Consider the following 27,473-nt stretch of genomic DNA (forward strand, 5'->3'; position numbering starts at 1 on the left):
CCTGGTAGATACATGTTTTGACCATCGTGATTAGACATAATAATAAGGTAGATCTCTTCGAAAACTCATAATAACCAAGTATATATGATGTAGTGGTTATCACGTCCGCCTAACACGCGGAAGGTGTCAGGTTCGAGCCCTGATAGATACATGTTTTGACCAACGTGATAAGACATAGTTATAAGCTAGATCTCTTCGAAAACTTTATATTAACACGTATCTAGGGTGTAGTGGCTACCACGTCCGCCTAACACGCGGAAGGTCCCAGGTTCGAGCCCTGGTAGGGACATGTTTGGACCATCGTCTTTAGATATAGTAATAAGCTGGATCTCTTCGAAAACCTTATATTAACACGTTTCTATGGTGTAGTGGTTATTACGTCTGCCTAACACGCGGAAGGTCCCAGGTTTGAGCGCTGGTAGGGACATGTTTTAACCATCGTGACTAGACATAATAATAAGGTAGATCTCTTCGAAAACTCACAATAGCCAAGTATCTATGGTGTAGTGGTTATCACGTCCGCCCAACACGCGGAAGGTGTCAGGTTCGAGCCCTGATAGATACATGTTTGGACCATCGTGAATAGACATAGTAATAAGCTAGATCTCTTCGAAAACTTAAATTAACACGTATCTATGGTGTAGTGGTTATCACGTCCGCCTAACACGCGGAAGGTCCCAGGTTCGAGCCCTGATAGATACATGTTTTGACCATCGTGATTAGACATGGTTATAAGCTGGATCTCTTAGAAAACTTTGTATTAACACGTATCTATGGTGTAGTGGTTACCACGTCTGCCTAACACGCGGAAGGTCCCAGGTTTGAGCGCTGGTAGGGACAAGTTTTGACCATCGTGATTAGACATAATAATAAGGTAGATCTCTTCGAAAACTCCCAATAGCCAAGTATATATGGTGTAGTGGTTATCACGTCCGCCTAACACGCGAAAGGTGTCAGGTTCGAGCCCTGATAGATACATGTTTGGACCATCGTCTTTAGATATAGTAATAAGCTGGATCTCTTCGAAAACCTTATATTAACACGTTTCTATGGTGTAGTGGTTATTACGTCTGCCTAACACGCGGAAGGTCCCAGGTTTGAGCGCTGGTAGGGACATGTTTTAACCATCGTGACTAGACATAATAATAAGGTAGATCTCTTCGAAAACTCACAATAGCCAAGTATCTATGGTGTAGTGGTTATCACGTCCGCCCAACACGCGGAAGGTGTCAGGTTCGAGCCCTGATAGATACATGTTTGGACCATCGTGAATAGACATAGTAATAAGCTAGATCTCTTCGAAAACTTAAATTAACACGTATCTATGGTGTAGTGGTTATCACGTCCGCCTAACACGCGGAAGGTCCCAGGTTCGAGCCCTGATAGATACATGTTTTGACCATCGTGATTAGACATGGTTATAAGCTGGATCTCTTAGAAAACTTTGTATTAACACGTATCTATGGTGTAGTGGTTACCACGTCTGCCTAACACGCGGAAGGTCCCAGGTTTGAGCGCTGGTAGGGACAAGTTTTGACCATCGTGATTAGACATAATAATAAGGTAGATCTCTTCGAAAACTCCCAATAGCCAAGTATATATGGTGTAGTGGTTATCACGTCCGCCTAACACGCGAAAGGTGTCAGGTTCGAGCCCTGATAGATACATGTTTGGACCATCGTGATTAGACATAGTAATAAGCTGGATCTCTTCGAAAACCTTATATTAACACGTATATATGGAGTAGTGGTTATTACGTCTGCCTAACACGCGGAAGGTCCCAGGTTTGAGCGCTGGTAGGGACATGTTTTGACCATCGTGATTAGACATAATAATAAGGTAGATCTCTTCGAAAACTTACAATAGCCAATTATCTAGGGTGTAGTGGCTACCACGTCCGCCTAACACGCGGAAGGTCCCAGGTTCGAGCCCTGGTAGGGACATGTTTGGACCATCGTCTTTAGATATAGTAATAAGCTGGATCTCTTCGAAAACCTTATATTAACACGTTTCTATGGTGTAGTGGTTATTACGTCTGCCTAACACGCGGAAGGTCCCAGGTTTGAGCGCTGGTAGGGACATGTTTTAACCATCGTGACTAGACATAATAATAAGGTAGATCTCTTCGAAAACTCACAATAGCCAAGTATCTATGGTGTAGTGGTTATCACGTCCGCCCAACACGCGGAAGGTGTCAGGTTCGAGCCCTGATAGATACATGTTTGGACCATCGTGAATAGACATAGTAATAAGCTAGATCTCTTCGAAAACTTAAATTAACACGTATCTATGGTGTAGTGGTTATCACGTCCGCCTAACACGCGGAAGGTCCCAGGTTCGAGCCCTGATAGATACATGTTTTGGCCATCGTGATTAGACATGGTTATAAGCTGGATCTCTTAGAAAACTTTGTATTAACACGTATCTATGGTGTAGTGGTTACCACGTCTGCCTAACACGCGGAAGGTCCCAGGTTTGAGCGCTGGTAGGGACAAGTTTTGACCATCGTGATTAGACATAATAATAAGGTAGATCTCTTCGAAAACTCCCAATAGCCAAGTATATATGGTGTAGTGGTTATCACGTCCGCCTAACACGCGAAAGGTGTCAGGTTCGAGCCCTGATAGATACATGTTTGGACCATCGTGATTAGACATAGTAATAAGCTGGATCTCTTCGAAAACCTTATATTAACACGTATATATGGAGTAGTGGTTATTACGTCTGCCTAACACGCGGAAGGTCCCAGGTTTGAGCGCTGGTAGGGACATGTTTTGACCATCGTGATTAGACATAATAATAAGGTAGATCTCTTCGAAAACTTACAATAGCCAATTATCTATGGTGTAGTGGTTATCACATCCGCCTAACACGCGGAAGGTGTCAGGTTCGAGCCCTGACAGAAACATGTTTTGACCATCGTGATTAGACATAGTAATAAGCTGGATCACTTCGAAAACTTTATATTAACACGTATCTATGGTGTGGTGGTTATCACGTCCGCCTAACACGCGGAAGGTCCCAGGTTCGAGCCCTGGTAGATACATGTTTTGACCATCGTGATTAGACATAATAATAAGGTAGATCTCTTCGAAAACTCATAATAACCAAGTATGTATGATGTAGTGGTTATCACGCCCGCCTAACACGCGGAAGGTGTCAGGTTCGAGCCCTGATAGATACATGTTTTGACCAACGTGATTAGACATAGTTATAAGCTAGATCTCTTCGAAAACTTTATATTAACACGTATCTATGGTGTAGTGGCTACCACGTCCGCCTAACACGCGGAAGGTCCCAGGTTCGAGCCCTGGTAGGGACATGTTTGGACCATCGTGATTAGACATAATAATAGGGTAGATCTCTTCGAAAACTCACAATAACCAAGTATCTATGGTGTAGTGGTTATCACGTCCGCCCAACACGCGGAAAGTGTCAGGTTCGAGCCCTGATAGATACATGTTATGACCATCGTGATTAGACATAGTAATAAGCTAGATCTCTTCGAAAACTTAAATTAACACGTATCTATGGTGCAGTGGTTAGCACGTCCGCCTAATACGCGGAAGGTCCCAGGTTTGAGCGCTGGTAGGGACATGTTTTAACCATCGTGACTAGACATAATAATAAGGTAGATCTCTTCGAAAACTCACAATAGCCAAGTATCTATGGTGTAGTGGTTATCACGTCCGCCCAACACGCGGAAGGTGTCAGGTTCGAGCCCTGATAGATACATGTTTGGACCATCGTGAATAGACATAGTAATAAGCTAGATCTCTTCGAAAACTTAAATTAACACGTATCTATGGTGTAGTGGTTATCACGTCCGCCTAACACGCGGAAGGTCCCAGGTTCGAGCCCTGATAGATACATGTTTTGACCATCGTGATTAGACATGGTTATAAGCTGGATCTCTTAGAAAACTTTGTATTAACACGTATCTATGGTGTAGTGGTTACCACGTCTGCCTAACACGCGGAAGGTCCCAGGTTTGAGCGCTGGTAGGGACAAGTTTTGACCATCGTGATTAGACATAATAATAAGGTAGATCTCTTCGAAAACTCCCAATAGCCAAGTATATATGGTGTAGTGGTTATCACGTCCGCCTAACACGCGAAAGGTGTCAGGTTCGAGCCCTGATAGATACATGTTTGGACCATCGTGATTAGACATAGTAATAAGCTGGATCTCTTCGAAAACCTTATATTAACACGTATATATGGAGTAGTGGTTATTACGTCTGCCTAACACGCGGAAGGTCCCAGGTTTGAGCGCTGGTAGGGACATGTTTTGACCATCGTGATTAGACATAATAATAAGGTAGATCTCTTCGAAAACTTACAATAGCCAATTATCTAGGGTGTAGTGGCTACCACGTCCGCCTAACACGCGGAAGGTCCCAGGTTCGAGCCCTGGTAGGGACATGTTTGGACCATCGTCTTTAGATATAGTAATAAGCTGGATCTCTTCGAAAACCTTATATTAACACGTTTCTATGGTGTAGTGGTTATTACGTCTGCCTAACACGCGGAAGGTCCCAGGTTTGAGCGCTGGTAGGGACATGTTTTAACCATCGTGACTAGACATAATAATAAGGTAGATCTCTTCGAAAACTCACAATAGCCAAGTATCTATGGTGTAGTGGTTATCACGTCCGCCCAACACGCGGAAGGTGTCAGGTTCGAGCCCTGATAGATACATGTTTGGACCATCGTGAATAGACATAGTAATAAGCTAGATCTCTTCGAAAACTTAAATTAACACGTATCTATGGTGTAGTGGTTATCACGTCCGCCTAACACGCGGAAGGTCCCAGGTTCGAGCCCTGATAGATACATGTTTTGACCATCGTGATTAGACATGGTTATAAGCTGGATCTCTTAGAAAACTTTGTATTAACACGTATCTATGGTGTAGTGGTTACCACGTCTGCCTAACACGCGGAAGGTCCCAGGTTTGAGCGCTGGTAGGGACAAGTTTTGACCATCGTGATTAGACATAATAATAAGGTAGATCTCTTCGAAAACTCCCAATAGCCAAGTATATATGGTGTAGTGGTTATCACGTCCGCCTAACACGCGAAAGGTGTCAGGTTCGAGCCCTGATAGATACATGTTTGGACCATCGTGATTAGACATAGTAATAAGCTGGATCTCTTCGAAAACCTTATATTAACACGTATATATGGAGTAGTGGTTATTACGTCTGCCTAACACGCGGAAGGTCCCAGGTTTGAGCGCTGGTAGGGACATGTTTTGACCATCGTGATTAGACATAATAATAAGGTAGATCTCTTCGAAAACTTACAATAGCCAATTATCTAGGGTGTAGTGGCTACCACGTCCGCCTAACACGCGGAAGGTCCCAGGTTCGAGCCCTGGTAGGGACATGTTTGGACCATCGTCTTTAGATATAGTAATAAGCTGGATCTCTTCGAAAACCTTATATTAACACGTTTCTATGGTGTAGTGGTTATTACGTCTGCCTAACACGCGGAAGGTCCCAGGTTTGAGCGCTGGTAGGGACATGTTTTAACCATCGTGACTAGACATAATAATAAGGTAGATCTCTTCGAAAACTCACAATAGCCAAGTATCTATGGTGTAGTGGTTATCACGTCCGCCCAACACGCGGAAGGTGTCAGGTTCGAGCCCTGATAGATACATGTTTGGACCATCGTGAATAGACATAGTAATAAGCTAGATCTCTTCGAAAACTTAAATTAACACGTATCTATGGTGTAGTGGTTATCACGTCCGCCTAACACGCGGAAGGTCCCAGGTTCGAGCCCTGATAGATACATGTTTTGGCCATCGTGATTAGACATGGTTATAAGCTGGATCTCTTAGAAAACTTTGTATTAACACGTATCTATGGTGTAGTGGTTACCACGTCTGCCTAACACGCGGAAGGTCCCAGGTTTGAGCGCTGGTAGGGACAAGTTTTGACCATCGTGATTAGACATAATAATAAGGTAGATCTCTTCGAAAACTCCCAATAGCCAATTATCTATGGTGTAGTGGTTATCACATCCGCCTAACACGCGGAAGGTGTCAGGTTCGAGCCCTGACAGAAACATGTTTGGACCATCGTGATTAGACATAGTAATAAGCTGGATCACTTCGAAAACTTTATATTAACACGTATCTATGGTGTGGTGGTTATCACGTCCGCCTAACACGCGGAAGGTCCCAGGTTCGAGCCCTGGTAGATACATGTTTTGACCATCGTGATTAGACATAATAATAAGGTAGATCTCTTCGAAAACTCATAATAACCAAGTATGTATGATGTAGTGGTTATCACGCCCGCCTAACACGCGGAAGGTGTCAGGTTCGAGCCCTGATAGATACATGTTTTGACCAACGTGATTAGACATAGTTATAAGCTAGATCTCTTCGAAAACTTTATATTAACACGTATCTATGGTGTAGTGGCTACCACGTCCGCCTAACACGCGGAAGGTCCCAGGTTCGAGCCCTGGTAGGGACATGTTTGGACCATCGTGATTAGACATAATAATAGGGTAGATCTCTTCGAAAACTCACAATAACCAAGTATCTATGGTGTAGTGGTTATCACGTCCGCCCAACACGCGGAAAGTGTCAGGTTCGAGCCCTGATAGATACATGTTATGACCATCGTGATTAGACATAGTAATAAGCTAGATCTCTTCGAAAACTTAAATTAACACGTATCTATGGTGCAGTGGTTAGCACGTCCGCCTAATACGCGGAAGGTCCCAGGTTTGAGCGCTGGTAGGGACATGTTTTAACCATCGTGACTAGACATAATAATAAGGTAGATCTCTTCGAAAACTCACAATAGCCAAGTATCTATGGTGTAGTGGTTATCACGTCCGCCCAACACGCGGAAGGTGTCAGGTTCGAGCCCTGATAGATACATGTTTGGACCATCGTGAATAGACATAGTAATAAGCTAGATCTCTTCGAAAACTTAAATTAACACGTATCTATGGTGTAGTGGTTATCACGTCCGCCTAACACGCGGAAGGTCCCAGGTTCGAGCCCTGATAGATACATGTTTTGACCATCGTGATTAGACATGGTTATAAGCTGGATCTCTTAGAAAACTTTGTATTAACACGTATCTATGGTGTAGTGGTTACCACGTCTGCCTAACACGCGGAAGGTCCCAGGTTTGAGCGCTGGTAGGGACAAGTTTTGACCATCGTGATTAGACATAATAATAAGGTAGATCTCTTCGAAAACTCCCAATAGCCAAGTATATATGGTGTAGTGGTTATCACGTCCGCCTAACACGCGAAAGGTGTCAGGTTCGAGCCCTGATAGATACATGTTTGGACCATCGTGATTAGACATAGTAATAAGCTGGATCTCTTCGAAAACCTTATATTAACACGTATATATGGAGTAGTGGTTATTACGTCTGCCTAACACGCGGAAGGTCCCAGGTTTGAGCGCTGGTAGGGACATGTTTTGACCATCGTGATTAGACATAATAATAAGGTAGATCTCTTCGAAAACTTACAATAGCCAATTATCTAGGGTGTAGTGGCTACCACGTCCGCCTAACACGCGGAAGGTCCCAGGTTCGAGCCCTGGTAGGGACATGTTTGGACCATCGTCTTTAGATATAGTAATAAGCTGGATCTCTTCGAAAACCTTATATTAACACGTTTCTATGGTGTAGTGGTTATTACGTCTGCCTAACACGCGGAAGGTCCCAGGTTTGAGCGCTGGTAGGGACATGTTTTAACCATCGTGACTAGACATAATAATAAGGTAGATCTCTTCGAAAACTCACAATAGCCAAGTATCTATGGTGTAGTGGTTATCACGTCCGCCCAACACGCGGAAGGTGTCAGGTTCGAGCCCTGATAGATACATGTTTGGACCATCGTGAATAGACATAGTAATAAGCTAGATCTCTTCGAAAACTTAAATTAACACGTATCTATGGTGTAGTGGTTATCACGTCCGCCTAACACGCGGAAGGTCCCAGGTTCGAGCCCTGATAGATACATGTTTTGACCATCGTGATTAGACATGGTTATAAGCTGGATCTCTTAGAAAACTTTGTATTAACACGTATCTATGGTGTAGTGGTTACCACGTCTGCCTAACACGCGGAAGGTCCCAGGTTTGAGCGCTGGTAGGGACAAGTTTTGACCATCGTGATTAGACATAATAATAAGGTAGATCTCTTCGAAAACTCCCAATAGCCAAGTATATATGGTGTAGTGGTTATCACGTCCGCCTAACACGCGAAAGGTGTCAGGTTCGAGCCCTGATAGATACATGTTTGGACCATCGTGATTAGACATAGTAATAAGCTGGATCTCTTCGAAAACCTTATATTAACACGTATATATGGAGTAGTGGTTATTACGTCTGCCTAACACGCGGAAGGTCCCAGGTTTGAGCGCTGGTAGGGACATGTTTTGACCATCGTGATTAGACATAATAATAAGGTAGATCTCTTCGAAAACTTACAATAGCCAATTATCTAGGGTGTAGTGGCTACCACGTCCGCCTAACACGCGGAAGGTCCCAGGTTCGAGCCCTGGTAGGGACATGTTTGGACCATCGTCTTTAGATATAGTAATAAGCTGGATCTCTTCGAAAACCTTATATTAACACGTTTCTATGGTGTAGTGGTTATTACGTCTGCCTAACACGCGGAAGGTCCCAGGTTTGAGCGCTGGTAGGGACATGTTTTAACCATCGTGACTAGACATAATAATAAGGTAGATCTCTTCGAAAACTCACAATAGCCAAGTATCTATGGTGTAGTGGTTATCACGTCCGCCCAACACGCGGAAGGTGTCAGGTTCGAGCCCTGATAGATACATGTTTGGACCATCGTGAATAGACATAGTAATAAGCTAGATCTCTTCGAAAACTTAAATTAACACGTATCTATGGTGTAGTGGTTATCACGTCCGCCTAACACGCGGAAGGTCCCAGGTTCGAGCCCTGATAGATACATGTTTTGGCCATCGTGATTAGACATGGTTATAAGCTGGATCTCTTAGAAAACTTTGTATTAACACGTATCTATGGTGTAGTGGTTACCACGTCTGCCTAACACGCGGAAGGTCCCAGGTTTGAGCGCTGGTAGGGACAAGTTTTGACCATCGTGATTAGACATAATAATAAGGTAGATCTCTTCGAAAACTCCCAATAGCCAAGTATATATGGTGTAGTGGTTATCACGTCCGCCTAACACGCGAAAGGTGTCAGGTTCGAGCCCTGATAGATACATGTTTGGACCATCGTGATTAGACATAGTAATAAGCTGGATCTCTTCGAAAACCTTATATTAACACGTATCTATGGTGTGGTGGTTATCACGTCCGCCTAACACGCGGAAGGTCCCAGGTTCGAGCCCTGGTAGATACATGTTTTGACCATCGTGATTAGACATAATAATAAGGTAGATCTCTTCGAAAACTCCCAATAGCCAAGTATATATGGTGTAGTGGTTATCACGTCCGCCTAACACGCGAAAGGTGTCAGGTTCGAGCCCTGATAGATACATGTTTGGACCATCGTCTTTAGATATAGTAATAAGCTGGATCTCTTCGAAAACCTTATATTAACACGTTTCTATGGTGTAGTGGTTATTACGTCTGCCTAACACGCGGAAGGTCCCAGGTTTGAGCGCTGGTAGGGACATGTTTTAACCATCGTGACTAGACATAATAATAAGGTAGATCTCTTCGAAAACTCACAATAGCCAAGTATCTATGGTGTAGTGGTTATCACGTCCGCCTAACACGCGGAAGGTGTCAGGTTCGAGCCCTGATAGATACATGTTTGGACCATCGTGATTAGACATAGTTATAAGCTGGATCTCTTAGAAAACTTTATATTAACACGTAACTATGGTGTAGTGGTAATCACGTCTGCCTAACACGCTGGAGGTCCCAGGTTTGAGCGCTGGTAGGGATATGTTTTGACCATCGTGATTAGACATAATAATAAGGTAGATCTCTTCGAAAACTCCCAATAGCCAAGTATATATGGTGTAGTGGTTATCACGTCCGCCTAACACGCGGAAGGTCCCAGGTTCGAGCCCTGGTAGATACATGTTTGGACCATCGTGATTAGATATAGTAATAAGCTGGATCTCTTCGAAAACTTTATATTAACACGTGTCTATGGTGTGGTAGTTATCATGTCCGCCTAACACGCGGAAGGTCCCAGGTTCGAGCCCTGGTAGATACATGTTTTGACCATCGTGATTAGACATAATAGTAAGGTAGACCTCTTCGAAAACTCATAATAACCAAGTATATATGATGTAGTGGTTATCACGTCCGCCTAACACGCGGAAGGTGTCAGGTTCGAGCCCTGATAGATACATGTTTTGACCAACGTGATAAGACATAGTTATAAGCTAGATCTCTTCGAAAACTTTATATTAACACGTATCTATGGTGTAGTGGCTACCACGTCCGCCTAACACGCGGAAGGTCCCAGGTTCGAGCCCTGGTAGGGACATGTTTGGACCATCGTCTTTAGATATAGTAATAAGCTGGATCTCTTCGAAAACCTTATATTAACACGTTTCTATGGTGTAGTGGTTATTACGTCTGCCTACACGCGGAAGGTCCCAGGTTTGAGCGCTGGTAGGGACATGTTTTAACCATCGTGACTAGACATAATAATAAGGTAGATCTCTTCGAAAACTCACAATAGCCAAGTATCTATGGTGTAGTGGTTATCACGTCCGCCCAACACGCGGATGGTGTCAGGTTCGAGCCCTGATAGATACATGTTTGGACCATCGTGAATAGACATAGTAATAAGCTAGATCTCTTCGAAAACTTAAATTAACACGTATCTACGGTGTAGTGGTTATCACGTCCGCCTAACACGCGGAAGGTCCCAGGTTCGAGCCCTGATAGATACATGTTTTGACCATCGTGATTAGACATGGTTATAAGCTGGATCTCTTAGAAAACTTTATATTAACACGTATCTATGGTGTAGTGGTTACCACGTCTGCCTAACACGCGGAAGGTCCCAGGTTTGAGCGCTGGTAGGGACATGTTTTGACCATCGTGATTAGACATAATAATAAGGTAGATCTCTTCGAAAACTCCCAATAGCCAAGTATATATGGTGTAGTGGTTATCACGTCCGCTTAACACGCGAAAGGTGTCAGGTTCGAGCCCTGATAGATACATGTTTGGACCATCGTGATTAGACATAGAAATAAGCTAGATCTCTTCGAAAACCTTATATAAACACGTATCTATGGAGTAGTGGTTATCACTTCTGCCTAACACGCGGAAGGTCCCAGGTTTGAGCGCTGGTAGGGACATGTTTTGACCATCGTGATTAGACATAATAATAAGGTAGATCTCTTCGAAAACTTACAATAGCCAAGTATCTATGGTGTAGTGGTTATCACGTCCGACTAACACGCGGAAGGTCCCAGGTTCGAGCCCTGGTAGATACATGTTTTGACCATCGTGATTAGACATAATAATAAGGTAGATCTCTTCGAAAACTCATAATAACCAAGTATATATGATGTTGTGGTTATCACGTCCGCCTAACACGCGGAAGGTGTCAGGTTCGAGCCCTGATAGATACATGTTTTGACCAACGTGATTAGACATAGTTATAAGCTAGATCTCTTCGAAAACTTTATATTAACACGTATCTATGGTGTAGTGGCTACCACGTCCGCCTAACACGCGGAAGGTCCCAGGTTCGAGACCTGGTAGGGACATGTTTGGACCATCGTGATTAGACATAATAATAGGGTAGATCTCTTCGAAAACTCACAATAACCAAGTATCTATGGTGTAGTGGTTATCACGTCCGCCCAACACGCGGAAAGTGTCAGGTTCGAGCCCTGATAGATACATTTTATGACCATGGTGATTAGACATAGTAATAAGCTAGATCTCTTCGAAAACTTAAATTAACACGTATATATGGTGCAGTGGTTAGCACGTCCGCCTAATACGCGGAAGGTCCCAGGTTCGAGCCCTGATAGATACATGTTTTGACCATCGTAATTAGACATAGTTATAAGCTGGATCTCTTAGAAAACTTTATTTTAACACATATCTATGGTGTAGTGGTTATCACGTCTGCCTAACACGCTGAAGGTCCCAGTTTTGAGCGCTGGTAGGGATATGTTTTGACCATCGTGATTAGACATAATAATAAGGTAGATCTCTTCGAAAACTCACAATAACCAAGTATCTATGGTGTATTGGCTATCACGTCCGCCCAACACGCGGAAGGTGTCAGGTTCGAGCCCTGATAGATACATGTTTTAACCCTCGAGATTAGACATAATAATAAGGTAGATCTCTTCGAAAACTCACAATAGCCAAGTATCTATGGTGTAGTGGTTATCACGTCCGCCCAACACGCGGAAGGTGTCAGGTTCGAGCCCTGATAGATGCATGTTATGACCATCGTGATTAGACATAGTAATAAGCTAGATCTCTTCGAAAACTTAAATTAACACGTATCTATGGTGTAGTGGTTATCACGTCCGCCTAACACGCGCAAGGTCCCAGGTTCGAGCCCTGGTAGATACATGTTTGGACCATCGTGATTAGACATAGTAATAAGCTGGATCTCTTCGAAAACCTTATATTAACACGTATCTATGGTGTAGTGGTTATCACGTCTGCCTAACACGCGGAAGGTCCCAGGTTTGAGCGCTGGAAGAGACATGTTTTCAACATCGTGATTAGACATAATAATAAGGTAGATCTCTTCGAAAACTCACAATAGCCAAGTATATATGGTGTAGTGGTTATCACGTCCGCCTAACACGCGGAAGGTCCCAGGTTCGAGCCCTGATAGATACATGTTTGAACCATCGTGATTAGACATAGTAATAGGCTGGATCTCTTCGAAAACCTTATATTAACACGTATCTATGGTGTAGTGGTTATCACGTCTGCCTAACACGCGGAAGGTCCCAGGTTTGAGCGCTGGAAGGGACATGTTTAGACCATCGTGATTAGACATAATAATAAGGTAGATCTCTTCGAAAACTCACTATAGCCAAGTATCTATGGTGTAGTGGTTATCACGTCCGCCTAACACGCGGTAGGTGTCAGGTTCGAGCCCTGATAGATACTTGTTTTAACCATCGTGATTAGACATAGTAATAAGCTAGATCTCTTCGAAAACTTAAATTGACACGTATCTATGGTGTAGTGGTTATCACGTCCGCCTAACACGCGGAAGGTCCCAGGTTCGAGCCCTGATAGATGCATGTTTTGACCATCGTGATTAGACATGGTTTTAAGCTGGATCTCTTAGAAAACTTTATATTAACACGTATCTATGGTGTAGTGGTTATCACGTCTGCCTAACACGCTGAAGGTCCCAGGTTTGAGCGCTGGTAGGGATATGTTTTAACCATCGTGATTAGACATAATAATAAGGTAGATCTCTTCGAAAACTCACAATAGCCAAGTATCTATGGTGTAGTGGTTATCACGTCTGCCTAACACGCGGAAGGTCCCAGGTTTGAGCGCTGGAAGGGACATGTTTTGACCATCGTGATTAGACATAATAATAGGGTAGATCTCTTCGAAATTTCACAATAACCTAGTATCTATGGTGTAGTGGTTATCACGTCCGCCCAACACGCGGAAGGTGTCAGGTTCGAGCCCTGATAGATACATGTTTTAACCATCGTGATTAGACATAGTAATAAGCTAGATCTCTTCGAAAACTTAAATTGACACGTATCTATGGTGTAGTGGTTATCACGTCCGCCTAACACGCTGAAGGTCCCAGGTTTGAGCACTGGTAGGGATATGTTTTGACCATCGTGATTAGACATAATAATAAGGTAGATCTCTTCGAAAACTCCCAATAGCCAGGTATATATGGTGTAGTGGTTATCACGTCCGCCTAACACGCGAAAGGTGTCAGGTTCGAGCCCTGATAGATACATGTTTGGACCATCGTGATTAGACATAGTAATAAGCTGGATCTCTTCGAAAACCTTATATTAACACGTATCTATGGAGTAGTGGTTATCACGTCTGCCTAACACGCGGAAGGTCCCAGGTTTGAGCGCTGGTAGGGACATGTTTTGACCATCGTGATTAGACATAATAATAAGGTAGATCTCTTCGAAAACTCCCAATAGGCAAGTATATATGGTGTAGTGGTTATCACGTCCGCCTAACACGCGGAAGGTCCCAGGTTCGAGCCCTGGTAGATACATGTTTGGACCATTGTGATCAGACATAGTAATAAGCTGGATCTCTTCGAAAACCTTATATTAACACGTATCTATGGTGTAGTGGTTATCACGTCTGCCTAACACGCGGAAGGTCCCAGGTTTGAGCGCTGGAAGGGACATGCTTTGACCATCGTGATTAGACATAATAATAAGGTAGATCTCTTCGAAAACTCACAATAGCCGAGTATATATGGTGTAGTGGTTATCACGTCCGCCTAACACGCGGGAGGTCCCAGGTTCGAGCCCTGATAGATACATGTTTGGACCATCGTGATTAGACATAGTAATAAGCTGGATCTCTTCGAAAACCTTATATTAACACGTATCTATGGTGTAGTGGTTATCACGTCTGCCTAACACGCGGAAGGTCCAAGGTTTGAGCGCTGGAAGGGACATGTTTTGACCATCGTGATTAGACATAATAATAAGGTAGATCTCTTCGAAAACTCATAATAGCCAAGTATCTATGGTGTAGTGGTTATCACGTCCACCTAACACGCCGAAGGTGTCAGGTTCGAGCCCTGATAGATACTTGTTTTAACCATCGTGATTAGACATAATAATAAGGTAGATCTCTTCGAAAACTCACAATAGCCAAGTATCTATGGTGTAGTGGTTATCACGTCTGCCTAACACGCGGAAGGTCCCAGGTTTGAGCGCTGGAAGGGACATGTTTTGACCATCGTGATTAGACATAATAATAGGGTAGATCTCTTCGAAAACTCACAATAACCAAGTATCTATGGTGTATTGGTTATCACGTCCGCCCAACACGCGGAAGGTGTCAGGTTCGAGCCCTGATAGATGCATGTTATGACCATCGTGATTAGACATAGTAATAAGCTAGATCTCTTCGAAAACTTAAATTAACACGTATCTATGGTGTAGTGGTTATCACGTCCGCCTAACACGCGGAAGGTCCCAGGTTCGAGCCCTGATAGATGCATGTTTTGACCATCGTGATTAGACATAGTAATAAGCTAGATCTCTTCGAAAACTTAAATTAACACGTATCTATGGTGTAGTGGTTATCACGTCTGCCTAACACGCTGAAGGTCCCAGATTTGAGCGCTAGTAGGGATAGGTTTTGACCATCGTGATTAGACATAATAATAAGGTAGATCTCTTCGAAAACTCCCAATAGCCAAGTATATATGGTGTAGTGGTTATCACGTCCGCCTAACACGCGAAAGGTGTCAGGTTCGAGCCCTGATAGATACATGTTTGGACCATCGTGATTAGACATAGTTATAAGCTGGATCTCTTAGAAAACTTTATATTAACACGTATCTATGGTGTAGTGGTTATCACGTCCGCCTAACACGCGGAAGGTCCCAGGTTCGAGCCCTGATAGATGCATGTTTGGACCATCGTGATTAGACATAGTAATAAGCTGGATCTCTTCGAAAACCCTATATTAACACGTATCTATGGAGTAGTGGTTATCACGTCTGCCTAACACGCGGAAGGTCCCAGGTTTGAGCGCTGGTAGGGACATGTTTTGACCGTCGTGATTAGACATAATAATAAGGTAGATCTCTTCGAAAACTCCCAATAGCCAAGTATATATGGTGTAGTGGTTATCACGTCCGCCTAACACGCGAAAGGTGTCAGGTTCGAGCCCTGATAGATACATGTTTGGACCATCGTGATTAGACATAGTTATAAGCTGGATCTCTTAGAAAACTTTATATTAACACGTATCTATGGTGTAGTGGTTATCACGTCTGCCTAACACGCTGAAGGTCCCAGGTTTGAGCGCTGGTAGGGATATGTTTTGACCATCGTGATTAGACATAATAATAAGGTAGATCTCTTCGAAAACTCCCAATAGCCAAGTATATATGGTGTAGTGGTTATCACGTCCGCCTAACACGCGCAAGGTCCCAGGTTCGAGCCCTGGTAGATACATGTTTGGACCATCGTGATTAGACATAGTAATAAGCTGGATCTCTTCGAAAACCTTATATTAACACGTATCTATGGTGTAGTGGTTATCACGTCTGCCTAACACGCGGAAGGTCCCAGGTTTGAGCGCTGGAAGAGACATGTTTTCACCATCGTGATTAGACATAATAATAAGGTAGATCTCTTCGAAAACTCACAATAGCCAAGTATATATGGTGTAGTGGTTATCACGTCCGCCTAACACGCGGAAGGTCCCAGGTTCGAGCCCTGATAGATACATGTTTGAACCATCGTGATTAGACATAGTAATAGGCTGGATCTCTTCGAAAACCTTATATTAACACGTATCTATGGTGTAGTGGTTATCACGTCTGCCTAACACGCGGAAGGTCCCAGGTTTGAGCGCTGGAAGGGACATGTTTTGACCATCGTGATTAGACATAATAATAAGGTAGATCTCTTCGAAAACTCACTATAGCCAAGTATCTATGGTGTAGTGGTTATCACGTCCGCCTAACACGCGGTAGGTGTCAGGTTCGAGCCCTGATAGATACTTGTTTTAACCATCGTGATTAGACATAGTAATAAGCTAGATCTCTTCGAAAACTTAAATTGACACGTATCTATGGTGTAGTGGTTATCACGTCCGCCTAACACGCGGAAGGTCCCAGGTTCGAGCCCTGATAGATGCATGTTTTGACCATCGTGATTAGACATGGTTTTAAGCTGGATCTCTTAGAAAACTTTATATTAACACGTATCTATGGTGTAGTGGTTATCACGTCTGCCTAACACGCTGAAGGTCCCAGGTTTGAGCGCTGGTAGGGATATGTTTTAACCATCGTGATTAGACATAATAATAAGGTAGATCTCTTCGAAAACTCACAATAGCCAAGTATCTATGGTGTAGTGGTTATCACGTCTGCCTAACACGCGGAAGGTCCCAGGTTTGAGCGCTGGAAGGGACATGTTTTGATCATCGTGATTAGACATAATAATAGGGTAGATCTCTTCGAAAACTCACAATAACCTAGTATCTATGGTGTAGTGGTTATCACGTCCGCCCAACACGCGGAAGGTGTCAGGTTCGAGCCCTGATAGATACATGTTTTAACCATCGTGATTAGACATAGTAATAAGCTAGATCTCTTCGAAAACTTAAATTGACACGTATCTATGGTGTAGTGGTTATCACGTCCGCCTAACACGCTGAAGGTCCCAGGTTTGAGCGCTGGTAGGGATATGTTTTGACCATCGTGATTAGACATAATAATAAGGTAGATCTCTTCGAAAACTCCCAATAGCCAGGTATATATGGTGTAGTGGTTATCACGTCCGCCTAACACGCGAAAGGTGTCAGGTTCGAGCCCTGATAGATACATGTTTGGACCATCGTGATTAGACATAGTAATAAGCTGGATCTCTTCGAAAACCTTATATTAACACGTATCTATGGAGTAGTGGTTATCACGTCTGCCTAACACGCGGAAGGTCCCAGGTTTGAGCGCTGGTAGGGACATGTTTTGACCATCGTGATTAGACATAATAATAAGGTAGATCTCTTCGAAAACTCCCAATAGGCAAGTATATATGGTGTAGTGGTTATCACGTCCGCCTAACACGCGGAAGGTCCCAGGTTCGAGCCCTGGTAGATACATGTTTGGACCATTGTGATCAGACATAGTAATAAGCTGGATCTCTTCGAAAACCTTATATTAACACGTATCTATGGTGTAGTGGTTATCACGTCTGCCTAACACGCGGAAGGTCCCAGGTTTGAGCGCTGGAAGGGACATGCTTTGACCATCGTGATTAGACATAATAATAAGGTAGATCTCTTCGAAAACTCACAATAGCCGAGTATATATGGTGTAGTGGTTATCACGTCCGCCTAACACGCGGGAGGTCCCAGGTTCGAGCCCTGATAGATACATGTTTGGACCATCGTGATTAGACATAGTAATAAGCTGGATCTCTTCGAAAACCTTATATTAACACGTATCTATGGTGTAGTGGTTATCACGTCTGCCTAACACGCGGAAGGTCCAAGGTTTGAGCGCTGGAAGGGACATGTTTTGACCATCGTGATTAGACATAATAATAAGGTAGATCTCTTCGAAAACTCATAATAGCCAAGTATCTATGGTGTAGTGGTTATCACGTCCACCTAACACGCCGAAGGTGTCAGGTTCGAGCCCTGATAGATACTTGTTTTAACCATCGTGATTAGACATAATAATAAGGTAGATCTCTTCGAAAACTCACAATAGCCAAGTATCTATGGTGTAGTGGTTATCACGTCTGCCTAACACGCGGAAGGTCCCAGGTTTGAGCGCTTGAAGGGACATGTTTTGACCATCGTGATTAGACATAATAATAGGGTAGATCTCTTCGAAAACTCACAATAACCTAGTATCTATGGTGTAGTGGTTATCACGTCCGCCCAACACGCGGAAGGTGTCAGGTTCGAGCCCTGATAGATACATGTTTTAACCATCGTGATTAGACATAGTAATAAGCTAGATCTCTTCGAAAACTTAAATTGACACGTATCTATGGTGTAGTGGTTATCACGTCCGCCTAACACGCTGAAGGTCCCAGGTTTGAGCGCTGGTAGGGATATGTTTTGACCATCGTGATTAGACATAATAATAAGGTAGATCTCTTCGAAAACTCCCAATAGCCAGGTATATATGGTGTAGTGGTTATCACGTCCGCCTAACACGCGAAAGGTGTCAGGTTCGAGCCCTGATAGATACATGTTTGGACCATCGTGATTAGACATAGTAATAAGCTGGATCTCTTCGAAAACCTTATATTAACACGTATCTATGGAGTAGTGGTTATCACGTCTGCCTAACACGCGGAAGGTCCCAGGTTTGAGCGCTGGTAGGGACATGTTTTGACCATCGTGATTAGACATAATAATAAGGTAGATCTCTTCGAAAACTCCCAATAGGCAAGTATATATGGTGTAGTGGTTATCACGTCCGCCTAACACGCGGAAGGTCCCAGGTTCGAGCCCTGGTAGATACATGTTTGGACCATTGTGATCAGACATAGTAATAAGCTGGATCTCTTCGAAAACCTTATATTAACACGTATCTATGGTGTAGTGGTTATCACGTCTGCCTAACACGCGGAAGGTCCCAGGTTTGAGCGCTGGAAGGGACATGCTTTGACCATCGTGATTAGACATAATAATAAGGTAGATCTCTTCGAAAACTCACAATAGCCGAGTATATATGGTGTAGTGGTTATCACGTCCGCCTAACACGCGGGAGGTCCCAGGTTCGAGCCCTGATAGATACATGTTTGGACCATCGTGATTAGACATAGTAATAAGCTGGATCTCTTCGAAAACCTTATATTAACACGTATCTATGGTGTAGTGGTTATCACGTCTGCCTAACACGCGGAAGGTCCAAGGTTTGAGCGCTGGAAGGGACATGTTTTGACCATCGTGATTAGACATAATAATAAGGTAGATCTCTTCGAAAACTCATAATAGCCAAGTATCTATGGTGTAGTGGTTATCACGTCCACCTAACACGCCGAAGGTGTCAGGTTCGAGCCCTGATAGATACTTGTTTTAACCATCGTGATTAGACATAATAATAAGGTAGATCTCTTCGAAAACTCACAATAGCCAAGTATCTATGGTGTAGTGGTTATCACGTCTGCCTAACACGCGGAAGGTCCCAGGTTTGAGCGCTTGAAGGGACATGTTTTGACCATCGTGATTAGACATAATAATAGGGTAGATCTCTTCGAAAACTCACAATAACCTAGTATCTATGGTGTAGTGGTTATCACGTCCGCCCAACACGCGGAAGGTGTCAGGTTCGAGCCCTGATAGATACATGTTTTAACCATCGTGATTAGACATAGTAATAAGCTAGATCTCTTCGAAAACTTAAATTGACACGTATCTATGGTGTAGTGGTTATCACGTCCGCCTAACACGCTGAAGGTCCCAGGTTTGAGCGCTGGTAGGGATATGTTTTGACCATCGTGATTAGACATAATAATAAGGTAGATCTCTTCGAAAACTCCCAATAGCCAGGTATATATGGTGTAGTGGTTATCACGTCCGCCTAACACGCGGAAGGTCCCAGGTTCGAGCCCTGATAGATGCATGTTTTGACCATCGTGATTAGACATAGTAATAAGCTAGATCTCTTCGAAAACTTAAATTAACACGTATCTATGGTGTAGTGGTTATCACGTCTGCCTAACACGCTGAAGGTCCCAGATTTGAGCGCTAGTAGGGATAGGTTTTGACCATCGTGATTAGACATAATAATAAGGTAGATCTCTTCGAAAACTCCCAATAGCCAAGTATATATGGTGTAGTGGTTATCACGTCCGCCTAACACGCGAAAGGTGTCAGGTTCGAGCCCTGATAGATACATGTTTGGACCATCGTGATTAGACATAGTTATAAGCTGGATCTCTTAGAAAACTTTATATTAAAACGTATCTATGGTGTAGTGGTTATCACGTCCGCCTAACACGCGGAAGGTCCCAGGTTCGAGCAATGATAGATGCATGTTTGGACCATCGTGATTAGACATAGTAATAAGCTGGATCTCTTCGAAAACCCTATATTAACACGTATCTATGGAGTAGTGGTTATCACGTCTGCCTAACACGCGGAAGGTCCCAGGTTTGAGCGCTGGTAGGGACATGTTTTGACCGTCGTGATTAGACATAATAATAAGGTAGATCTCTTCGAAAACTCCCAATAGCCAAGTATATATGGTGTAGTGGTTATCACGTCCGCCTAACACGCGAAAGGTGTCAGGTTCGAGCCCTGATAGATACATGTTTGGACCATCGTGATTAGACATAGTTATAAGCTGGATCTCTTAGAAAACTTTATATTAACACGTATCTATGGTGTAGTGGTTATCACGTCTGCCTAACACGCTGAAGGTCCCAGGTTTGAGCGCTGGTAGGGATATGTTTTGACCATCGTGATTAGACATAATAATAAGGTAGATCTCTTCGAAAACTCCCAATAGCCAAGTATATATGGTGTAGTGGTTATCACGTCCGCCTAACACGCGCAAGGTCCCAGGTTCGAGCCCTGGTAGATACATGTTTGGACCATCGTGATTAGACATAGTAATAAGCTGGATCTCTTCGAAAACCTTATATTAACACGTATCTATGGTGTAGTGGTTATCACGTCTGCCTAACACGCGGAAGGTCCCAGGTTTGAGCGCTGGAAGAGACATGTTTTCACCATCGTGATTAGACATAATAATAAGGTAGATCTCTTCGAAAACTCACAATAGCCAAGTATATATGGTGTAGTGGTTATCACGTCCGCCTAACACGCGGAAGGTCCCAGGTTCGAGCCCTGATAGATACATGTTTGAACCATCGTGATTAGACATAGTAATAGGCTGGATCTCTTCGAAAACCTTATATTAACACGTATCTATGGTGTAGTGGTTATCACGTCTGCCTAACACGCGGAAGGTCCCAGGTTTGAGCGCTGGAAGGGACATGTTTTGACCATCGTGATTAGACATAATAATAAGGTAGATCTCTTCGAAAACTCACTATAGCCAAGTATCTATGGTGTAGTGGTTATCACGTCCGCCTAACACGCTGAAGGTCCCAGGTTTGAGCGCTGGTAGGGATATGTTTTGACCATCGTGATTAGACATAATAATAAGGTAGATCTCTTCGAAAACTCCCAATAGCCAGGTATATATGGTGTAGTGGTTATCACGTCCGCCTAACACGCGAAAGGTGTCAGGTTCGAGCCCTGATAGATACATGTTTGGACCATCGTGATTAGACATAGTAATAAGCTGGATCTCTTCGAAAACCTTATATTAACACGTATCTATGGAGTAGTGGTTATCACGTCTGCCTAACACGCGGAAGGTCCCAGGTTTGAGCGCTGGTAGGGACATGTTTTGACCATCGTGATTAGACATAATAATAAGGTAGATCTCTTCGAAAACTCCCAATAGGCAAGTATATATGGTGTAGTGGTTATCACGTCCGCCTAACACGCGGAAGGTCCCAGGTTCGAGCCCTGGTAGATACATGTTTGGACCATTGTGATCAGACATAGTAATAAGCTGGATCTCTTCGAAAACCTTATATTAACACGTATCTATGGTGTAGTGGTTATCACGTCTGCCTAACACGCGGAAGGTCCAAGGTTTGAGCGCTGGAAGGGACATGTTTTGACCATCGTGATTAGACATAATAATAAGGTAGATCTCTTCGAAAACTCATAATAGCCAAGTATCTATGGTGTAGTGGTTATCACGTCCACCTAACACGCCGAAGGTGTCAGGTTCGAGCCCTGATAGATACTTGTTTTAACCATCGTGATTAGACATAATAATAAGGTAGATCTCTTCGAAAACTCACAATAGCCAAGTATCTATGGTGTAGTGGTTATCACGTCTGCCTAACACGCGGAAGGTCCCAGGTTTGAGCGCTGGAAGGGACATGTTTTGACCATCGTGATTAGACATAATAATAGGGTAGATCTCTTCGAAAACTCACAATAACCAAGTATCTATGGTGTAGTGGTTATCACGTCCGCCCAACACGCGGAAGGTGTCAGGTTCGAGCCCTGATAGATACATGTTTTAACCATTGTGATTAGACATAATAATAAGGTAGATCTCTTCAAAAACTCACAATAGCCAAGTATATATGGTGTAGTGGTTATCACGTCCGCCCAACACGCGGAAGGTGTCAGGTTCGAGCCCTGATAGATGCATGTTATGACCATCGTGATTAGACATAGTAATAAGCTAGATCTCTTCGAAAACTTAAATTAACACGTATCTATGGTGTAGTGGTTATCACGTCCGCCTAACACGCGGAAGGTCCCAGGTTCGAGCCCTGATAGATGCATGTTTTGACCATTGTGATTAGACATGGTTATAAGCTGGATCTCTTAGGAAACTTTATATTAACACGTATCTATGGTGTAGTGGTTATCACGTCTGCCTAACACGCTGAAGGTCCCAGGTTTGAGCGCTGGTAGGGATATGTTTTGACCATCGTGATTAGACATAATAATAAGGTAGATCTCTTCGAAAACTCCCAATAGCCAAGTATATATGGTGTAGTGGTTATCACGTCCGCCTAACACTCGAAAGGTGTCAGGTTCGAGCCCTGATAGATACATGTTTGGACCATCGTGATTAGACATAGTAATAAGCTGGATCTCTTCGAAAACCTTATATTAACACGTATCTATGGAGTAGTGGTTATCACGTCTGCCTAACACGCGGAAGGTCCCAGGTTCGAGCCCTGGTAGATACATGTTTTGACCAACGTGATTAGACATAATAATAAGGTAGATCTCTTCGAAAACTCATAATAACCAAGTATATATGATGTAGTGGTTATCACGTCCGCCTAACACGCGGAAGGTGTCAGGTTCGAGCCCTGATAGATACATGTTTTGACCAACATGATTAGACATAGTAATAAGCTAGATTTCTTCGAAAACTTAAATAAACACGTATCTATGGTGTAGTGGTTAGCACGTCCGCCTAATACGCGGAAGGTCCCAGGTTCGAGCCCTGATAGATACATGTTTTGACCATCGTGATTAGACATAGTTATAAGCTGGATCTCTTAGAAAACTTTATATTAACACGTATCTATGGTGTAGTGGTTATCACGTCTGCCTAACACGCTGAAGGTCCCAGGTTTGAGCGCTGGTAGGGATATGTTTTGACCATCGTGATTAGACATAATAATAAGGTAGATCTCTTCGAAAACTCGCAATAGCCAAGTATCTATGGTGTAGTGGTTATCACGTCCGCCTAACACGCGGAAGGTGTCAGGTTCGAGCCCTGATAGATACTTGTTTTAACCATCGTGATTAGACATAATAATAAGGTAGATCTCTTCGAAAACTCACAATAGCCAAGTATCTATGGTGTAGTGGTTATCACGTCTGCCTAACACGCGGAAGGTCCCAGGTTTGAGCGCTGGAAGGGACATGTTTTGACCATCGTGATTAGACATAATAATAGGGTAGATCTCTTCGAAAACTCACGATAACAATGTATCTATGGTGTAGTGGTTATCACGTCCGCCCAACACGCGGAAGGTGTCAGGTTCGAGCCCTGATAGATACATGTTTTAACCATCGTGATTAGACATAATAATAAGGTAGATCTCTTCGAAAACTCACAATAGCCAAGTATCTATGGTGTAGTGGTTATCACGTCCGCCAAACACGCGGAAGGTCCCAGGTTCGTGCCCTGATAGATGCATATTTTGACCATTGTGATTAGACATGGTTATAAGCTGGATCTCTTAGAAAACTTTATATTAACACGTATCTATGGTGTAGTGGTTATCACGTCTGCCTAACACGCTGAAGGTCCCAGGTTTGAGCGCTGGTAGGGATATGTTTTGACCATCGTGATTAGACATAATAATAAGGTAGATCTCTTCGAAAACTCCCAATAGCCAAGTATATATGGTGTAGTGGTTATCACGTCCGCCTAACACTCGAAAGGTGTCAGGTTCGAGCCCTGATAGATACATGTTTGGACCATCGTGATTAGACATAGTAATAAGCTGGATCTCTTCGAAAACCATATATTAACACGTATCTATGGAGTAGTGGTTATCACGTCTGCCTAACACGCGGAAGGTCCCAGGTTTGAGCGCTGGTAGGGACATGTTTTGACCATCGTGATTAGACATAATAATAAGGTAGATCTCTTCAAAAACTCCCAATAGCCAGGTATATATGGTGTAGTGGTTATCACGTCCGCCTAACACGCGAAAGGTGTCAGGTTCGAGCCCTGATAGATACATGTTTGGACCATCGTGATTAGACATAGTAATAAGCTGGATCTCTTCGAAAACCTTATATTAACACGTATCTATGGTGTAGTGGTTATCACGTCTGCCTAACGCGCGGAAGGTCCCAGGTTTGAGCGCTGGTAGGGACATGTTTTGACCATCGTGATTAGGCATAATAATAAGGTAGATCTCTTCGAAAACTTAGAATAGCCAAGTATCTATGGTGTAGTGGTTATCACGTCCGCCTAACACGCGGAAGGTGTCAGGTTCGAACCCTGATAGATACATGTTTTGACCATCGTGATTAGACATAGTAATAAGCTGGATCTCTTCGAAAACTTTATATTAACACGTATCTATGGTGTGGTGGTTATCACGTCCGCCTAACACGCGGAAGGTCCCAGGTTCGAGCCCTGGTAGATACATGTTTTGACCAACGTGATTAGACATAATAATAAGGTAGATCTCTTCGAAAACTCATAATAACCAAGTATATATGATGTAGTGGTTATCACGTCCGCCTAACACGCGGAAGGTGTCAGGTTCGAGCCCTGATAGATACATGTTTTGACCAACATGATTAGACATAGTTATAAGCTAGATCTCTTCGAAAACTTTATATTAACACGTATCTATGGTGTAGTGGCTACCACGTCCGCCTAACACGCGGAAGGTCCCAGGTTCGAGCCCTGGTAGGGACATGTTTGGACCATCGCGATTAGACATAATAATAGGGTAGATCTCTTCGAAAACTCACAATAACCAAGTATCTATGGTGTAGTGGTTATCACGTCCGCCCAACACGCGGAAAGTGTCAGGTTCGAGCCCTGATAGATAAATGTTATGACCATCGTGATTAGACATAGTAATAAGCTAGATTTATTCGAAAACTTAAATAAACACGTATCTATGGTGTAGTGGTTAGCACGTCCGCCTAATACGCGGCAGGTCCCAGGTTCGAGCCCTGATAGATACATGTTTTGACCATCGTGATTAGACATAGTTATAAGCTGGATCTCTTAGAAAACTTTATATTAACACGTATCTATGGTGTAGTGGTTATCACGTCTGCCTAACACGCTGAAGGTCCCAGGTTTGAGCGCTGGTAGGGATATGTTTTGACCATCGTGATTAGACATAATTATAAGGTAGATCTCTTCGAAAACTCACAATAGCCAAGTATCTATGGTGTAGTGGTTATCACGTCCGCCTAACACGCGGAAGGTGTCAGGTTCGAGCCCTGATAGATACTTGTTTTAACCATCGTGATTAGACATAATAATAAGGTAGATCTCTTCGAAAACTCACAATAGCCAAGTATCTATGGTGTAGTGGTTATCACGTCTGCCTAACACGCGGAAGGTCCCAGGTTTGAGCGCTGGTAGGGATATGTTTTGACCATCGTGATTAGACATAATAATAAGGTAGATCTCTTCGAAAACTCCCAATAGCCAGGTATATATGGTGTAGTGGTTATCACGTCCGCCTAACACGCGAAAGGTGTCAGGTTCGAGCCCTGATAGATACATGTTTGGACCATCGTGATTAGACATAGTAATAAGCTGGATCTCTTCGAAAACCTTATATTAACACGTATCTATGGAGTAGTGGTTATCACGTCTGCCTAACGCGCGGAAGGTCCCAGGTTTGAGCGCTGGTAGGGATATGTTTTGACCATCGTGATTAGACATAATAATAAGGTAGATCTCTTCGAAAACTCCCAATAGCCAAGTATATATGGTGTAGTGGTTATCACGTCCGCCTAACACTCGAAAGGTGTCAGGTTCGAGCCCTGATAGATACATGTTTGGACCATCGTGATTAGACATAGTAATAAGCTGGATCTCTTCGAAAACCATATATTAACACGTATCTATGGAGTAGTGGTTATCACGTCTGCCTAACACGCGGAAGGTCCCAGGTTTGAGCGCTGGTAGGGACATGTTTTGACCATCGTGATTAGACATAATAATAAGGTAGATCTCTTCAAAAACTCCCAATAGCCAGGTATATATGGTGTAGTGGTTATCACGTCCGCCTAACACGCGAAAGGTGTCAGGTTCGAGCCCTGATAGATACATGTTTGGACCATCGTGATTAGACATAGTAATAAGCTGGATCTCTTCGAAAACCTTATATTAACACGTATCTATGGTGTAGTGGTTATCACGTCTGCCTAACGCGCGGAAGGTCCCAGGTTTGAGCGCTGGTAGGGACATGTTTTGACCATCGTGATTAGGCATAATAATAAGGTAGATCTCTTCGAAAACTTAGAATAGCCAAGTATCTATGGTGTAGTGGTTATCACGTCCGCCTAACACGCGGAAGGTGTCAGGTTCGAACCCTGATAGATACATGTTTTGACCATCGTGATTAGACATAGTAATAAGCTGGATCTCTTCGAAAACTTTATATTAACACGTATCTATGGTGTGGTGGTTATCACGTCCGCCTAACACGCGGAAGGTCCCAGGTTCGAGCCCTGGTAGATACATGTTTTGACCAACGTGATTAGACAT

General features: G+C 43.3%; 29 non-coding genes across 29 annotated transcripts; all 29 read left to right on the forward strand.

Moving 5' to 3' along the window:
- Nucleotides 1-629: 629 nt before the first annotated feature.
- Nucleotides 630-702, forward strand: TRNAV-AAC (transfer RNA valine (anticodon AAC)). The gene has a single exon. It is a non-coding gene; the product is annotated as a tRNA-Val (tRNA).
- Nucleotides 703-1,318: 616 nt separating this feature from the next.
- On the forward strand, nt 1,319-1,391 carry TRNAV-AAC (transfer RNA valine (anticodon AAC)). Its single transcript has one exon. It is a non-coding gene; the product is annotated as a tRNA-Val (tRNA).
- An 892-nt stretch (nt 1,392-2,283) lies between these two features.
- On the forward strand, nt 2,284-2,356 carry TRNAV-AAC (transfer RNA valine (anticodon AAC)). Its single transcript has one exon. It is a non-coding gene; the product is annotated as a tRNA-Val (tRNA).
- Nucleotides 2,357-2,973: 617 nt separating this feature from the next.
- Nucleotides 2,974-3,046, forward strand: TRNAV-AAC (transfer RNA valine (anticodon AAC)). Its single transcript has one exon. It is a non-coding gene; the product is annotated as a tRNA-Val (tRNA).
- A 478-nt stretch (nt 3,047-3,524) lies between these two features.
- On the forward strand, nt 3,525-3,597 carry TRNAI-AAU (transfer RNA isoleucine (anticodon AAU)). Its single transcript has one exon. It is a non-coding gene; the product is annotated as a tRNA-Ile (tRNA).
- A 202-nt stretch (nt 3,598-3,799) lies between these two features.
- On the forward strand, nt 3,800-3,872 carry TRNAV-AAC (transfer RNA valine (anticodon AAC)). The gene has a single exon. It is a non-coding gene; the product is annotated as a tRNA-Val (tRNA).
- Nucleotides 3,873-4,764: 892 nt separating this feature from the next.
- TRNAV-AAC (transfer RNA valine (anticodon AAC)) lies at nt 4,765-4,837 on the forward strand. The gene has a single exon. It is a non-coding gene; the product is annotated as a tRNA-Val (tRNA).
- Nucleotides 4,838-5,729: 892 nt separating this feature from the next.
- TRNAV-AAC (transfer RNA valine (anticodon AAC)) lies at nt 5,730-5,802 on the forward strand. The gene has a single exon. It is a non-coding gene; the product is annotated as a tRNA-Val (tRNA).
- Nucleotides 5,803-6,143: 341 nt separating this feature from the next.
- On the forward strand, nt 6,144-6,216 carry TRNAV-AAC (transfer RNA valine (anticodon AAC)). Its single transcript has one exon. It is a non-coding gene; the product is annotated as a tRNA-Val (tRNA).
- Nucleotides 6,217-6,694: 478 nt separating this feature from the next.
- On the forward strand, nt 6,695-6,767 carry TRNAI-AAU (transfer RNA isoleucine (anticodon AAU)). Its single transcript has one exon. It is a non-coding gene; the product is annotated as a tRNA-Ile (tRNA).
- Nucleotides 6,768-6,969: 202 nt separating this feature from the next.
- On the forward strand, nt 6,970-7,042 carry TRNAV-AAC (transfer RNA valine (anticodon AAC)). The gene has a single exon. It is a non-coding gene; the product is annotated as a tRNA-Val (tRNA).
- An 892-nt stretch (nt 7,043-7,934) lies between these two features.
- Nucleotides 7,935-8,007, forward strand: TRNAV-AAC (transfer RNA valine (anticodon AAC)). The gene has a single exon. It is a non-coding gene; the product is annotated as a tRNA-Val (tRNA).
- Nucleotides 8,008-8,899: 892 nt separating this feature from the next.
- TRNAV-AAC (transfer RNA valine (anticodon AAC)) lies at nt 8,900-8,972 on the forward strand. The gene has a single exon. It is a non-coding gene; the product is annotated as a tRNA-Val (tRNA).
- A 341-nt stretch (nt 8,973-9,313) lies between these two features.
- On the forward strand, nt 9,314-9,386 carry TRNAV-AAC (transfer RNA valine (anticodon AAC)). The gene has a single exon. It is a non-coding gene; the product is annotated as a tRNA-Val (tRNA).
- A 341-nt stretch (nt 9,387-9,727) lies between these two features.
- On the forward strand, nt 9,728-9,800 carry TRNAV-AAC (transfer RNA valine (anticodon AAC)). Its single transcript has one exon. It is a non-coding gene; the product is annotated as a tRNA-Val (tRNA).
- Nucleotides 9,801-10,003: 203 nt separating this feature from the next.
- Nucleotides 10,004-10,076, forward strand: TRNAV-AAC (transfer RNA valine (anticodon AAC)). Its single transcript has one exon. It is a non-coding gene; the product is annotated as a tRNA-Val (tRNA).
- A 1,305-nt stretch (nt 10,077-11,381) lies between these two features.
- Nucleotides 11,382-11,454, forward strand: TRNAV-AAC (transfer RNA valine (anticodon AAC)). The gene has a single exon. It is a non-coding gene; the product is annotated as a tRNA-Val (tRNA).
- A 478-nt stretch (nt 11,455-11,932) lies between these two features.
- On the forward strand, nt 11,933-12,005 carry TRNAI-AAU (transfer RNA isoleucine (anticodon AAU)). Its single transcript has one exon. It is a non-coding gene; the product is annotated as a tRNA-Ile (tRNA).
- A 478-nt stretch (nt 12,006-12,483) lies between these two features.
- TRNAV-AAC (transfer RNA valine (anticodon AAC)) lies at nt 12,484-12,556 on the forward strand. The gene has a single exon. It is a non-coding gene; the product is annotated as a tRNA-Val (tRNA).
- Nucleotides 12,557-14,137: 1,581 nt separating this feature from the next.
- On the forward strand, nt 14,138-14,210 carry TRNAV-AAC (transfer RNA valine (anticodon AAC)). The gene has a single exon. It is a non-coding gene; the product is annotated as a tRNA-Val (tRNA).
- A 3,511-nt stretch (nt 14,211-17,721) lies between these two features.
- On the forward strand, nt 17,722-17,794 carry TRNAV-AAC (transfer RNA valine (anticodon AAC)). Its single transcript has one exon. It is a non-coding gene; the product is annotated as a tRNA-Val (tRNA).
- Nucleotides 17,795-19,100: 1,306 nt separating this feature from the next.
- On the forward strand, nt 19,101-19,173 carry TRNAV-AAC (transfer RNA valine (anticodon AAC)). Its single transcript has one exon. It is a non-coding gene; the product is annotated as a tRNA-Val (tRNA).
- A 2,961-nt stretch (nt 19,174-22,134) lies between these two features.
- On the forward strand, nt 22,135-22,207 carry TRNAV-AAC (transfer RNA valine (anticodon AAC)). Its single transcript has one exon. It is a non-coding gene; the product is annotated as a tRNA-Val (tRNA).
- A 1,443-nt stretch (nt 22,208-23,650) lies between these two features.
- TRNAI-AAU (transfer RNA isoleucine (anticodon AAU)) lies at nt 23,651-23,723 on the forward strand. Its single transcript has one exon. It is a non-coding gene; the product is annotated as a tRNA-Ile (tRNA).
- A 1,445-nt stretch (nt 23,724-25,168) lies between these two features.
- TRNAV-AAC (transfer RNA valine (anticodon AAC)) lies at nt 25,169-25,241 on the forward strand. The gene has a single exon. It is a non-coding gene; the product is annotated as a tRNA-Val (tRNA).
- A 65-nt stretch (nt 25,242-25,306) lies between these two features.
- Nucleotides 25,307-25,379, forward strand: TRNAV-AAC (transfer RNA valine (anticodon AAC)). The gene has a single exon. It is a non-coding gene; the product is annotated as a tRNA-Val (tRNA).
- Nucleotides 25,380-25,857: 478 nt separating this feature from the next.
- Nucleotides 25,858-25,930, forward strand: TRNAI-AAU (transfer RNA isoleucine (anticodon AAU)). Its single transcript has one exon. It is a non-coding gene; the product is annotated as a tRNA-Ile (tRNA).
- Nucleotides 25,931-27,237: 1,307 nt separating this feature from the next.
- Nucleotides 27,238-27,310, forward strand: TRNAV-AAC (transfer RNA valine (anticodon AAC)). Its single transcript has one exon. It is a non-coding gene; the product is annotated as a tRNA-Val (tRNA).
- Nucleotides 27,311-27,375: 65 nt separating this feature from the next.
- Nucleotides 27,376-27,448, forward strand: TRNAV-AAC (transfer RNA valine (anticodon AAC)). The gene has a single exon. It is a non-coding gene; the product is annotated as a tRNA-Val (tRNA).
- Nucleotides 27,449-27,473: the final 25 nt, after the last annotated feature.

The sequence above is a fragment of the Phalangium opilio genome, unplaced genomic scaffold, assembly GCF_054372755.1.
Source record: "Phalangium opilio isolate 3A_F unplaced genomic scaffold, DU_Popi_V2 ptg000046l_1, whole genome shotgun sequence".
NCBI lineage: Eukaryota > Metazoa > Arthropoda > Arachnida > Opiliones > Phalangiidae > Phalangium > Phalangium opilio.